The 15688-nt window shown below is 40.0% G+C and overlaps 1 pseudogene; it reads right to left on the bottom strand.

Moving 5' to 3' along the window:
- Positions 1-902: 902 nt before the first annotated feature.
- Positions 903-1871, bottom strand: LOC138440567 (olfactory receptor 7A17-like; annotated as a pseudogene).
- Positions 1872-15688: the final 13817 nt, after the last annotated feature.

Here is a 15688-nt window from a genome sequence, read left to right as displayed (position 1 = left end):
AATGGTATAGGACTGAGATCAACTCCAATAATGTCAATGTATGCATTTATTCTGATCTTTAAAGATAGCATTCTCTACTCTGTTTTTTAATTGTATTACAGATAATGATATTAAAATGTTTATTCCATTGCAGTTTCCTTCCAGGTAAGCAGGTTATTGGCAAACATGTTCGCACAAATTGTGACCTTAACCACATGACTGGATAGGTGGTCAAGTTCTCTAGTGAGTCATCTTTGATCATGAGGTATATACACCAGTGTTCTTGCCTGGAGAATCCCAGGGACAGGGAGCCCGGTAGGCTGCCATCTGTGGGGTCGCACAGAGTCGGACATGACTGAAGCAACTTAGCAGCAGCATACATATAGAAAAATTTGACCTTTGAGTAATGCAGAGTTTGGAGGCAATGGCACCTTGTGCAATTGAAAATCTGCCTGTAACATTGCAATCAACCCTCCTTATCCATAGCTCCACACCCTCTGATTTAGTCAATCCTTTTATAAAATTATATGAATTGCCCTCGGTTTCACTTGTACACTTTTTCATATGAGTAACATATCGCATGAAATGCTTATTTCCCTGAAAGCAAGGCAGAAATTACTCGGGATGACATTTGTCATTTAAGAAAGTATTATTCCTCATGTCACTCCATAAAAAATAGGAATGTCCAAATATCTCATATCTAAAGTTTGGAAAATTTTGAAGTAGAAAAAATCACAACTTAAAAAAAAACACCTAAATGATAGTATGAAAAGAAATTTTAATAAAGTGAGTAACTGAGACTGTATAAAAAAATTGAATTGTTTTAAAAATGGATATCCAAGGAAATAAGTAGAAGGAGCAAATTTTATTCCACACTGAGGAAAGTGTCACAATTTCTGATTCTCAGGCTTTGAGCAATGCAGTCAAGGGCACTTCATCTGCCCCAGGACAATTGGCCTTTTTATAGCTCTTATTCCATAGACTCTCTTCACAGCCCTCTTTATGTCTTTGTTCCTCAGACTGTAGATGAATGGGTTCAGCATGGGTGTGACCACAGTGTACATCACAGAGGCTGTTGCACTTGAGTGTGAGCTGTGTGTAGCAGCAGAGCTAAGGTACACTCCCAGGCTCGTACAATAAAATAAGAAGACAACTGAGAGATGAGATGCACAAGTGGAAAATGTTTTAAGCTTTCCCTGAGTTGATGAGATTCTTCATATGGCAGAGACTATCTTAGAGTAAGAGTAAAGGATACCAGCAAATGGCCCACCAGCTAGTAGCACTGATGCCACATACATCACCATGTCATTAAGAAAGGTGTTAGAACAGGCAAGTTGGACCATCTGACTGAGTCCACAAAAAAAGTGGGGAATTTCCACCTCTGTACAGAAGGTCAGCTGCAAAGCCAGTAAACTTTGTAACAAGGAATACATAGCACTCATCATCCAGGACATCAATACCAGCAGTCCACAGAGCTGAGGGTTCATGATGACTGTGTAGTGCAGGGGGTGGCAAATGGCCACAAAGCGGTCATAGGCCATCACTGTCAAGAGGAAGTCATCTATTCTGGCAAAGAATATGTAAAAATACACCTGGATGATGCAGCCTTCATAGGTTATGACTTTGCTCTGGTTCTCGATATTCTGCAGCATCTTTGGGATGGTGGTGGAGGTGAAGCAGATGTCTACAAAGGACAAGTTGGAGAGGAAGAAGTACATGGGGATGTGAAGGTGGGAGTCAGAGATGGTGGCCAGGATGATGAGCAGGTTTCCAAACACAGCGATCAGGTACATGGAGAGGAAAAGCCCAAAGATGAGGGGCTGCAATTCTGGATCCTCTGAGAATCCCAGAAGAAAAAATTCAGAAAATTGTGTATTGTTACCTAGTTCCATGTGGTGGAGGTGACTACCAGGAAAAATGAAAGTAACATGAATAATTTTCACACAAATAGGCATAACTCACATAGCGCAATTTCTATTTTGCTCTCAATAAATTAATTTTAATATCTTGTGTTTAGAAAAGTTCTATTTCATCTCTACCTGGGCATTTTTGGCCATTCTCAGCATATTCCCAAAGGAATCACGCATTCTACAGTTGTAATGAGAAATGTAACTTCCCTGGTGGTTCAGAGGTTAAAGCGTCTGTCTACAATGCAGGAGACTCGGGTTCAACCTCTGGGTCAGGGAGATCCCCTGGAGAAGGGAATGGCAACCCACTCCAGTATTCTTGCTGCCCCCCAGGCCACCCCACCAAAATAATAATAATAACTGTGGCTGTGTGGGCGCAGGAGGGCCAAGAGGAGCTACTCCACGTTGGAGGTCAGGAGGGGTGGCAGTGAGGAGATACCCCTCGTCCAAGGTGTGGAGCAGCATCTGCGCTTTGCTGGAGACGCTGTGAAGAGATAGCCCACGTCCAAGTTAAGAGAAACCCAAGTAAGAAGGTAGGTGTTGCAAGAGGGCATCAGGGGGCAGACACACTGAAACCATAATCACAGAAAACTAGTCAATCTAATCACATGGACCACAGCCTTGTCTAACTCAATGAAACTAAGCCATGCCATGTGGGGCCACCCAAGATGGGTGGGTCATGGTGGAGAGGTCTGACAGAATGTGGTCCACTGGAGAAGGGAATGGCAAACCACTTCAGTATTCTTGCCTTGAGAACCCCGTGAACAGTATTAAAAGGCAAAATGATAGGATACTGAAAGAGGAACTCCCCAGGTCAGTAGGTGCCCAATATGCTACTGGAGATCAGTGGAGAAATAACTCCAGAAAGAATGAAGGGATGGAGCCAAAGCAAAACCAATACCCAGCTGTGGATGTGACTGGTGACGGAAGAAAGATCCGATGCTGTAAAGAGCAATATTGCATAGGAACCTGGAATGTCAGGTCCATGAATCAAGGCAAACTGGAAGTGGTCAAACAGGAGATGGCAAGAGTGAATGCTGACATTTTAGGAATCAGCAAACTAAGATGGACTGGAATGGGTGAATTTAACTCAGATGACCATTATATCTACTACTGTGGGCAGGAATCCCTCCGAAGAAATGGAGTAGCCATCATGGTCAACAAAAGAGTCCGAAATGCAGGACTTGGATGCAATCTCAAAAACGACAGAATGATCTCTGTTTCTTTCCAAGGCAAATCATTCACTATCACAGTGATCCAAGTCTATGCCCCAACCAGTAACGCTGAAGAAGCTGAAGTTGAATGGTTCTATGAAGACCTACAAGACCTTTTAGAACTAATACCCCAAAATATGTCCTTTTCATTATAGGGGGCTGGAATGCAAGTGTAGGAACTCCAGAAACACCTGGAGTAACAGGCAAATTTGGCCTTGGAATGCGGAATGAAGCAGGGCAAAGACTAATAGAGTCTTGCCAACAGAACTCACTGGTCATAGCAAACATCCTCTTCCAACAACACAAGAGAAGACTCTACACATGGACAACACCAGATAGTCAATATCGAAATCAGATTGATTATATTCTTTGAAGCCAAAGATGGAGAAGATCTATACAGTCAGCAAAAACAAGACCAGGAGCTGACTGTGGCCCAGATCATGAACTCCTTATTGCCAAATTCAGACTTAAATTGAAGAAAGTAGGGAAAACCGCTAGACCATTCAGGTATGACCTAAATCAAATCCCTTATGATTATACAGTGGATGTGAGAAATAGATCTAAGGTCCTAGATCTGATAGACACAGTGCCTGATGAACTATGGATGGAGGTTCATGACATTGTACAGGAGACAGAGATCAAGACCATCCCCTTGGAAAAGAAATGCAAAAAATAAAATGGCTGTCTGGGGAGGCCTTACAAATTGCTGTGAAAAGCAGAGAAGCAAAAAGCAAAGGAGAAAAGGAAAGATATAAACATCTGAATGCAGATTTTCAAAGAATAGCAAGGAGAGATAAGAAAGCCTTCCTCAGCGATCAATGCAAAGAAATAGAGGAAAACAACAGAATGAGAAAGACTAGAGATCTCTTCAAGAAAAGTAGAGATACCAAGGGAATATTTCATGCAAAGATGGGCTCAATAAAGGACAGAAATGGTATGGACCTAACAGAAGCAGAAGATATTAAGAAGAGGTGGCAGGAATACATGGAAGAACTGTACAAAAAAGATTTTCACAACCAAGATAATCACGATGGTATGATCACTCACCTAGAGCCAGACGTCCTGGAATGTGAAGTCAAGTGGGCCTTAGAAAGCATCACTACAAACAAAGCTAGTGGAGATGATGGAATTCCAGTTGAGCTATTTCAAATCCTGAAAGATGGTGCTGTGAAAGTACTGCACTCAATATGCCAGCAAATTTGGAAAACTCAGCAGTGGCCACAGGACTGGAAAAGGTTAGTTTTCATTCCAATCCCAAAGAAAGGTAATGCCAAAGAATGCTTAAACTACCGCACAAATGCACTCATTTCACATGCTAGTAAAGTAATGCTCAAAATTCTTCAAGCCAGGCTTAGCAATATGTGAACCGTGAACTTCCAGATGTTCAAGCTGGTTTTAGAAAAGGCAGAGGAACCAGAGATCAAATTGTCAACATCTACTCAGTTCAGTTCATTTCAGTTGCTCAGTCGTGTCCGACTCTTTGTGACTCCATGAATGGTAGCATTCCAGGCCTCCCTCTCCAACACCAACTCTCAGAGTTCACTCACACTCACATCAATCGAGTGATGATGCCATCCAACCATATCAGTCTGCTGGATCATCGAAAATGCTAGAGTTCCAGAAAAACATCTATTTCTGCTTTATTGACTATGCCAAAGCCTTTGACTGTGTGGATCACAATAAATTGTGGAAAATTCTGAAAGAGATGGGAATACCAGACCACCTGACCTGCCTCTTGAGAAACCTATATGCAGGTCAGGAAGCATCAGTTAGAACTTGACATGGAACAACAGACTGGTTCCAAATAGAAAAAGGAGTACGTCGAGGCTGTATATTGTCACCCTGCTTATTTAACTTCTATGCAGAGTACATCATGAGAAACTCTGGACTGGAAGAAACACAAGCTGGAATCAAGATTGCCGGGAGAAATATCAACAACCTCAGATATGCAGATGACACCACCCTTATAGCAGAAAGTGAAGAGGAACTAAAAAGCCTCTTGATGAAAGTGAAAGAGGAGAGTGAAAAAGTTGGCTTAAAGCTCAGCATTCAGGAAATGAAAATCATGGCATCCGGTCCCATGACTTCATTGGAAGTAGATGGGGAAACAGCGGAAACAGTGTCAGACTTTATTTTTTTAGGCTCCAATATCACTGCAGATGATGATTGCAGCCATGAAATTAAAAGATGCTTACTCCTTGGAAGGAAAGTTATGAGCAACCTAGATAGCATATTGAAAAGCAGAGACATTAATTTGCCAACAAAGGTCCATCTAGTCAAGGCTATGGTTTTTCCTGTGGTCATGTATGGATGTGAGAGTTGGACTGTGAAGAAAGCTGAGCACAGAAGAATTGATGCTTTTGAACTGTGGTGTTGGAGAAGACTCTTGAGAGTCCCTTGGACTGCAAGGAGATCCAACCAGTCCATTCTGAAGGAGATCAGCCCTGGGTGTTCTTTGGAAGGAATGATGCTAAGGCTAAAACTCCAGTACTTTGGCCACCTCATGCGAATACTTGACTCATTGGAAAAGACTCTGATGCTGGGAGGGATTGGGGGCAGGAGGAGAAGGGGACGACAGAGGGTGAGATGGCTGGATGGCATCACTGACTCAATGGATGTGAGTTTGAGTGAACTCTGGGGGTTGGTGATGGACATGGAGGCCTGGCATGCTGCAATTCATAGGTCACAAAGAGTCGGACACGACTGAACGACTGAACAGAAATATTTTCATACATTTGAAGAATATATATTGAGTGTCAACCATGTTCAAAACACATATTGTTTAGTCGTTAAGCTGGATCTGGCACTTCTGAGACCCCTGGACTCTGTGTAGCCTGCCAGTCTCCTCTGTCCATGGGATTTCCCAGGCAACAATACTGGAATATGTTGCCATTTCCTTCTCCAGGTGATTGATCTTCTCAACCCAGGGATTGAATCTGCCTCTCCTGCATTGCCAGATAGATTCTCTACCACTGAGCCACCTGGCAAGTCCCTCCAAACAAATACAGGTAACATATATATGGTGCTGAAAAACAGAAGTTTTCACAGTCCAGTGATGTTGAAAGATGATGTGCAAATATAATATAATATGTCAAGTAATAAGAGTTGCTATGAAGAAAACAAAACTAGATGTAAAAGAGAGTAGTAGGAGGTACGGAGAAGGCAATGGCACCCCGCTTCAGTACTCTTGCCTGGAAAATCCCATGGATGGAGGAGCCTAGAAGACTGCAGTCCATAAGGGTCATACATGACTGAGGGACTTCACTTTCACTTTTCACTTTCATACATTAGAGAAGGAAATGGCAACCCACTCCAGTGTTCTTGCCTGGAGAATCCCAGGGACAGGGGAGCCTGGTGAGCTGCCGTCTATGGGGTTGCACAGAGTCGAACACGACCGAAGTGACTTAGCAGCAGCAGCACTAAGAGGTATTTTCATATATTGAGTGTTCAGGTAAGGCCAGCAATCAAGATGATAATTGAACAGATAACTCAAGAAAGGGAGAGAAGGATCTAGTATAATATCAAGAGAAATATGTGCCTGGCAAGGGGCCACTACAAAGATCCTAAGGAAAATGCTTGTTCCTTGCGCTTTATGAATTTAGTTGCAAAAGCATCCTGTGAATTAAAACGTCTCCCATCCTTAGTACCTTCTGCTGACTGAGGTCTGGGCTCTGTGATAAGGCACCTTAATGGATGAGTCCTAGTGCCTCTGCTTTAAGGACTGCTCTCAAGGCACAAGAACACACTCATGGACACACACACACATGGTCACACCACATCCTCCTGGGCTATGTTCCTACTATGCATTTCTCACCCAGAACCACCCTGCTCACGCCATATACCATTATAACTCAAGCTGATCACATCAGATCATCTTTATCCTACAGAATGTATAAATGGTACCCAGAAATTCCAGATCATAGCCTGCCCAGAGACCAATAAAATTGGGGTTCATTTTTATGATCACTTTCAGCCTTATATTTAAAGAAATATAAAAAGTATGTGTGTGTGTGAAAGAGAGGTGGGGGAGAGAGAGAAGAGAGGGAAATGAAATAGACATTAGAGGGTAAAAGATTTAATAAGCTCTAATGGTCCAGTACTTTGGCCACCTCATGTGAAGAGTTGACTCATTGGAAAAGACTCTGATGCTGGGAGGGATTGGGGCAGGAGGATAAAGGAAGGACAGATGAGATGGCTGGACGGCATCACCGACTCAATGGACGTGAGTCTGAGTGAACTCCGGGAGTTGGTGATGGACAGGGAGGCATGGCATACTGCAGTTCATGGGGTCACAAAGAGTCACACATGACTGAGCAACTGAAATGAACTGAATTGAATAGTCCCGGAGACTATGTGATGAATTATAGCTTCCTTTGTTTCACATTCCAATTCCAGTTATCTATACTTGATGCCCAGGAAAAATAATTTTCAAGAAGAAAAATACATGTATTCCTTGACTGAAACAGTTATACTTTTATAATGAAAGAAACCTGAAATATTTGACTATCCCAAAAGAAAAATGGGCAAAGTAAATAAACCAACAAAAATGAATATCCAAAGGAAAACAACAAAAGCTAAACATATTTTATATAAAGCAATAGAAGACGTTTTCCTCAAATCTTTTTTCATTTCTTTGACCAATTTTTTACTGTTCTATAGGGAATGAAGCAAGCTCTTTCCCAGTTTCCTTATGGGGCATCATGTGTTTGTTATTCTTGGAGTTTTAGCACTATCATATATTTAAAATAAATCTGATGAGCATACCCCAATGCTATTCTGGTCTTTGTTCAACATGCAAAAGGCTTTTCAAACTATGCTCTGTAAATTATGCAGACACTATGTCAATCCATCCTTTTGTCCTGAATAAATTTTTTCATAGGATTCATGACTGAAGATGTAATATTATAAGAGATGTTCATTGTACTATTACTTCACCATGACAATGCAAAATCCCAATCATCAGAGACTTCAACTGCTATGGTCACTATTGTATTTTCAGCAAGATATGTGAATATATGTGCACTTATATAGAAACAGAGGCTTTGCAGGTGGCGCTAGTGGTAAAGAACCTGCCTGCCAATTCAGGAGGCAAAAGAGAGACAGGTTCAATTCCTGGGTCAGGAAGGTCCCCTGGAGGAGGGAATGCAAGCCACTCCAGTATTCTTGCCTGGAGAATCCCAAGGACAGAGGAGCCTGGGGCTACAGTCCATAAGGTCGCAAAGATATACAATGGAAGCTGCTTAGCACGCACACAGGCAAACAGAAACGCGTTTAAATGTATGTAAACTTACAAAATAAAGAGAATTGCAGGAAAATTAATTGAATAAATTAGTTCCAAAGCAATTGTATTTTTAAAAAATTGAATAGAGTTTCACATACTAATTCAAACAATATTTAAAAAGTAATGATTAACTGATATCCGATTGGAAAATGTGTAAACATGAATATAATATACATAATATATAATATAACAGATTTTGTTAAATACATATAAGATTGTACGTCAATTTGGGAAGATTAGATTGTAGAATAAATCAGAAGGATTATCTATCCAATATAAAAACCAGTCTTTTTCGGTGAATACCTAGAAAACTACACACTAAAATCCACAAATGTGCTGAACTGCCTTAAAGCAAGAAATCCAGCATAAGATGACGTATTTAACTAAGTAAAATGAAAAAGGATTTTTTATGGCAAAACAGTCCCCAAAAGGTCAACTGAGAAACAACAATTCTTAAAAATCTTTTCAAAAGCTGGTAACGGTAGAATAAGAGTTTTATATTATGTGGGCATATAATAATAAAATCGACACATCAAAATGACAATTCAAGGTATTAATTTTTTATCAATCTCAATAACAGTTAAGGAAAGAACACTTTTTCACAACCATCCATCTGGGGAAATACTTACAGAGTTGTCACACAGTTTACAGAGGTACTTTGAAACAGGGAGCAAAGGTGCACTATCTGTATTTGCAGACAGAAATTTAAGATGTTACACTGTTGGGAAAGCCATCCGAACAATGGCACAGATATTAAAAGTACAGACATTCTCTACCTGGAGCCTTCTCAATCTCAACACTGTTGACATTCTCAGACAGGTTGTTCTCTGTGGTGGGGTCTATCCTGTGTCTTGCAGGATGCCTAGAGCATCCCTGACCTCCACCCACTGTTCCAAGAGTAACAGACAGATATTTCTACAAGCATTGTTCAGAGTTCCCAGGGAAACAGAGTTCCTCTAGAAACACAGTTTAAATTTAACAATCTCAAATATTTTTGTAGGAATGATATAATTACAACTTGAAGAGGAAGATTAAGAAAGACAGTCTGCAGAGTGAGTAGCACAGCCCCTTATGAAATACTAAACAGCTATTGAAATAATGAACCCGTATTGCATTGAATATTAGTTGATTGGAAGAAAATCCCTGGGGCATTATTGACCAGTAAAGGAAAAGGTAGGAAAAAAAAAAAAAGTGCGCTGAATCAAGAGTCTCTGTGATGTGCATAGGATTCTATTCATACGTTTGTAGAAAATTGTATGAATAGGTGTTTGTACTTAATATAGAAAGAAAAATTTAAAAGAAACCAAGCATATGTGGGACAATGTTACTGAGAATAAAGCTAGGTTGAGTGGTAGTGGTTTTAAAATAATTGAATGTAACAAGATTGAATGAATATCTATAAGTTTCACAAAGACCTGAACAGTAATAATTTAATGATACCAACATTGGCCACTAATTAAATGTTAAATTACCAAAGAATTAGAAGTAAAATAAGAGAAGATATTTTAAATGCAAACAGGAAGCAGTATTCAAGTTCATTTTTTTCTTAAATAAAGATAGATGGATTCAAATATGTTCATGAAAGACAAAGGTGACATTTAATCAAATGGTTCAAAAAATGATTTCTACATGATGTCCAAAGGTAATACAACTTTTATAAATACATTTAACCTCAAAAGATTAAAAGGAAGAATAAGAGAGTAAAAGTTAGAAATATGTTTAATAGGTGGTTGTGTGTGTGTGTGTGTGTGTGTGTGTGTGTGTGTGTGTTAAGTTGCTACAGTCATGTCCAACTCTTTGCAACCCTGTGGACCGCAGCCCATCAGGCTCCTCTGTCCATGAGAGTCTCCAGGCATGAATACTGGAGTGGGTTGCCATGCCCTCCTCCAGGGGATCTTCCAGACCCAGGGATCCAGCTATTTCTCTTATGTCTCCTGCATTGGCAGGTTGTGTTCTTTACCACTAGCATCATCTGGGAACCTCATAATAAGTGATTAATTAGCACTAAAATATATGCAGGAAAACAATCACTGTCATTTTTTTAAAGCAAATATCGTCGTGACGAATATTACAGTGACGGCTCAATTCTTTCCATAAAAAAATGTAAAAAGCAATGGAGAGAACACCATATGACCGACTGACCACATAAATTTTATGTTACCAAACATTCTCACAAATACATCTATATATACATAAAATAACAAAATGGCAAGCATTTTGTGGAAAGAAAATAAAGCTTCCAATTCATTTTGAATAATGTGAGCAAAGACAGGAATAAAAACACTCCAATTGCAGCATACAAAGGGTTCTCACAGACAGTTTTTTATCAACAGAGTAAATGTGTAACACAGAGATAAATATACGTATGTGTGTGTATTTGTGTGTGCTCAGTCATTTCCAACTCTTTCTATATGCGAATGCATATACAACTTTTCAGCAAAGGTCTTTCCCGATTGCCCAGTGAGTAAAGAATCTGCCTGCAATTTAGGAGACACAGGAAATGTGGATTTGATCCCTGTATGGGAAAATCCCCTGGAGGAGGAAATGGGAACCCACTCCAGTATTCTTGCCTGGAGAATCCCATGGACAGAGGAGATGGCAGGCTAGAGTCCATGGGGTTACAGAGTCAGACACGACTGAGTGACTGAACATTACAACAAAGAGAAGGTACTATCTGTCAAGAATTTTTAAAAATTTATTTATTTTTGTTTTTTATTTTATTTTATTTTACTTTACAATACTGTATTGGTTTTGCCATATATCAACATGAATCTGCCACTGGTGTACACGTTCCCAATCCTGACCCCCCCTCCCACCTCCCTTCCCATACCATCTCTCTGGGTCATCCCAGTGCACCAGCCCCAAGCATCCAGTATCCTGCATCAAACCTAGACTGGCGATTCATTTCTTATATGATATTATACATGTTTCGATGTCATTCTCCCTAATCATCCCACCCTCGCCCTCTCCCACAGAGACAGTAAATTTATTTATTTTTAATTGAAGGATGAAACTTTACAATATTCTATTGGTTTGGTTTCTGCCCTACGTCAACATGAATCAGCCATCACATACATGTTTGCAGGGATATATTTTCATGAAGCCCTTGGTTCAGATCTTACTCATTAATATGGAAACAGTCAAATATGACCCATCTTTAAAAAAAAATCCTTACTTCACTGTATATCTGTCCACATTTAACAATTTATTTCTCCACTCATTACTTTGTATTGTCATTAGGCTTATGTTCAAATTTTATTGGAAACACTTTATGCCTCCCATTGTCTCTTCTACTTGGACTTCCATTTTTCATCATTTAATTGGCAACACTGAGCCTTACCTTACTGAGGTCAATCTTTGCTTCTCTTTTGCGTGCCTGCTCAGTTGCTCAGTTGTGTCCGACTCTTTGCGAGCCTGTGGACTGTAGCCCACCAGACTCCTCTGTCCATGGGATTCTCCAGGCAAGAATCCTGAAGTGGGTTGCCATGCCCTCCTCCAGGTCATCTTCCTAACCCAGGGATCAAATCCATCTGTCTTATGGCTCTTGCATTGCCAAGCAGGCTCTTTACCACTAGCACCATCTGCGAAGCCCTTGCTCCTTTTTAGTCCTAAGTGAATGCATTTATTTATGAATTAGGATTTCCTGAGTGTTGCTAGTGATAAAGAATCCACTGCCAATGCAGGAGATGCAAGGGTTTAATCTCCGGTTTGGGAAGATCCCCTCAAGGAGGAAATGACAACCCACTCCAGTATTCTTGCCTGAAAAATTCCACAGACAGAGGAGCCTAGCAGGCTACAGTCCATGGGGTTGCAAAGAGTCAAACATGACTGAGTGAATGAGCCTGCACACACAATAATCAGGGTAGCAAACTACCACACTAATCTCTGGTATCTGAGTTAGGCTGGACTCAATCACAGGTGACCTCAGATAAATGTTCAAGGTTTGCATTGTATTTCTCTCCCACTGTGTCTACTGGGCTCTCAGACTCACCTAGATGGGAACTGAAAGAAAGGTCTTTGTGTGGAAGTTCAAATGCCTCCTGGAGGGTTGACAATAGAGACTGAAGCTCTGTGCCCACAAGACAGCTGGAGGGAGTAAAGGACTGGTTTCCCAGCCAAACTCAGGTTTTCAAAGGAAACATGTCCTGTAGTATCTAAGATTTCTCAGGCTGAGGGAACCACAGCAGAGAGATTTTATTGCTCACCTGGCTTATCAGTAGGTACCTTTCTGCTGTAACACCCATACTCTGTACCTGATTTCCCTGGGGGACAGGGGTCTGGACAGAAAGGAAAATTTTCCAGTTCATTCTTTGTTCCTAAGAGACCAGTTTACAAGGCAGGTGAATTCTGTTTTTATTACTTCTCATTAATTGTCCTGTGTCCAGAGGTCTAAACCATCCCAGCATCTTATCCCAATCTGAGCTAAAGTTTCCTCAAAGTCTAAGGTTAAGAATTCTCACTTAATTTAGTCCCTCATATCTTTTAAGTTTTCACTAGTGGTGAACACATAATTCTTGATAGTTCTAAAAAATATTTTATGAGTGTGACAACTTTGTCCTTTCATATAAAACCTTAGGCACTACACTCCTTGGCTCCCTGACATTATTGCCAACTCAGTTAGGATTTTTATGCTTATATCAGAAGTTAAGAGCTGTCCTTTAGTACTTCATTATGTTTTTAATTATGAGACAAATATAGATATTTTTATACACCATAATCTAGCAGCACATTATATGGACTGTCTGCTTTAATTTTTATGGAAGTTCATGCTGTGATATAGTCTTCTTGCATATTATGACTTCATTATGCATCATAGAAATGAGAAACAGAGGGGTTTAATGTTCTGCTCCAAGGTATGACCATGAAAGGGATGGAGTCTGGATTGGGTGTCTTGATTGTCAGAATGCTTTTAGCTCATAAATTCTATGGCAGTGATTTGCAATCAGAGATGACTTTGCAGCAGGTGATACTTTTCAGAGTCTAAAGGGATCCTACACATGTCATGCATAGGACAGTATCCAGTACTTATAACTGTACTGCCTCAAATACCATCAGTGAAAATATATAAAATTTATTCTAGTCCAGCATTTTTCAAAATTGACTGTTCTTAAAAATTACCAAGAACTATAGCTGAAATGAAAACTATGATTCAGCAGGTCTGATTCAAGGTACCAGCGACTCTGCATTTCTAACAAGATCCTTCATGTTCTTAATTCTGCATATCCTTGTCTAGGTAGCAAGAAAATTTTTCTGTTATTAAATTCTGCAAATGTAGATATTTTTATACATGTAGTGGCTCAGACAGTAAAGAATCTGCCTTCAATGTGTGAGACCTGGGTTTGATCCCTCGGTTGGGAAGATCCCCTGGAAGAGGGCATGGCAACCCACTCCAGTATACACTTGCCTGGAGAATAACCATGGACAGAGGAGCCTGAAAGACTACAGTCCATGGGGTCACAAAGAGTCAGACATGACTAAGCAACTAAGCACAACACCGCACAAACACCATAACCAAACTTAGCACATTATAGGGACTGTCCACTTTAATTGTTATACAAGTTCATTCTGTGATGTAGTCTTATGTACTTCCTTTTCCATTACAAACATGAGACACAGAGGGGTTTAATGTTCTGCTCTAAAGTATAAACCAAGAAAGTCTTGACTGCGAGTCTTGATTATCAAAACACTTCTAGCTCAGAAGTTCTGTGGCAGTGATTGTCAATCAGAGATGACTTTGCAGCTGGTCATATTTTTCAGTGTCTAAAGGGGTCCTACACATGTAATGCATAGGAAAGTATCCAATACAAATAATTATACTGCCTCAAATACAATCAATGAAAAGGAATAAAACTTATTCTAGTCTAGCACTTTCCTAAATTGACTATTCTTTAAAAATACCAAGGACTATAATTCAAATGCAGATTATGATTCAGCAGGTCTGATTCAATGTACCAGGGACTCTGCGTTTCTGACAATGTCCTACATGTTCTTGAGACTGCAGGTCCTTCTCTGGGTAGCAAGAAAATGATTCTGTTAGATTCAGGTATAAACAGTTTTAGGTCTTCATCAAGAATCTTCCATGTATGTAATTGTGAACATCTCACTCACTTTGTAAGCAGTGGTAAATTCTGTTTGATTTTTTTAGTGGGAGAAGTCAAGGGTGGGATGGTTTGAGAGACTAACACTGAAATATGTACATTACCATATGTAAAACCGATGACTGGTCAGTGCAAGATCAATTCATGAAGCATGGCAACCAAAGCCAGGGCTCTGAGACAGCCCAGAGGGATAGAGCATGGAGGGAGGTGGGAAGGGGGTTCAGGATGGGGAGGACACATGTATACCTATGGCCAATTCATGTTGACATATGGCAAAAAAAAAAATCAACAATACCATATGGTAATTATCCTCCAGTTAAAGTAATCTTTTTAAAAAGAACTTTTGAGTGACATCAAATGATATATATCTGAGAAAAGACACTTTAGTAGGCAGAATAAGATACTCAAAAGATAACCACACCCCATTCTCAAGACCTTTTGAATATCCTATCTAGGTAGCAAGGAAGACACTCGAATGGGTAGCCTATCCCTTCTCCAGGGGATCTTCCCAACCCAAGAATTAACCAGGATCTCCTGCATTGCAGGCAGATTCTTTACCAGCTGAGATACCAGAGAAGCCTGAGATTATATTAGCAAATGGAATAAAGTGGATAATCATTGATCTTGATATCAAATTAGCATGGATATTCAGCTTGGAATAATGTAATCACGGTGATCCTCTAAATGTGGAAGAGAAAGGAAGAAGAATTAGAGTCAGATAGATTTTTTTTTATTTTTTAATATAAATGTATTTATTTTAATTGAGGTTAATTACTTTACAATATTGTATTGGTTTTGCATTACATCAACATGAATCCGCCATAGGTATACACGTAGATATTTTTAAATGCTCTGCACCTGGGTTTGAAGATGGAGGAAAGACCATGAACCAGAGAATGCTGGTGGCCACTAAAAGTAAAACAGAAAAGGAAACGCATTGTCTTCTGGAGTGTTCAGGAGGATCTCAGTCCTGCAGACATCATAATTTTAGCTCAGTGAGACTTCAGACTTTTGAAGAGTTTTAAGATACAGATATGTTTTAAGCCATTAGCATGGTAATTTGTTATAGAACTTTAAGACAGGTATTTGTTTTAAGCCACTAGTGTGGTAATTTGTTACAAGAGCATACACGCATGCTAAGTCGCTTCAGTGGTGTCTGACTCTTTGTGACCCCAAGTACTGTAGCCCTCCAGGTTCCTCTGTCCATGA

Source organism: Ovis canadensis, chromosome 5 (assembly GCF_042477335.2).
Source record: "Ovis canadensis isolate MfBH-ARS-UI-01 breed Bighorn chromosome 5, ARS-UI_OviCan_v2, whole genome shotgun sequence".
NCBI classification, from domain to species: domain Eukaryota; kingdom Metazoa; phylum Chordata; class Mammalia; order Artiodactyla; family Bovidae; genus Ovis; species Ovis canadensis.
The sequence above is the reverse complement of the archived record's forward strand: the minus strand, read 5'-3'. Positions and strand labels throughout refer to the sequence as shown.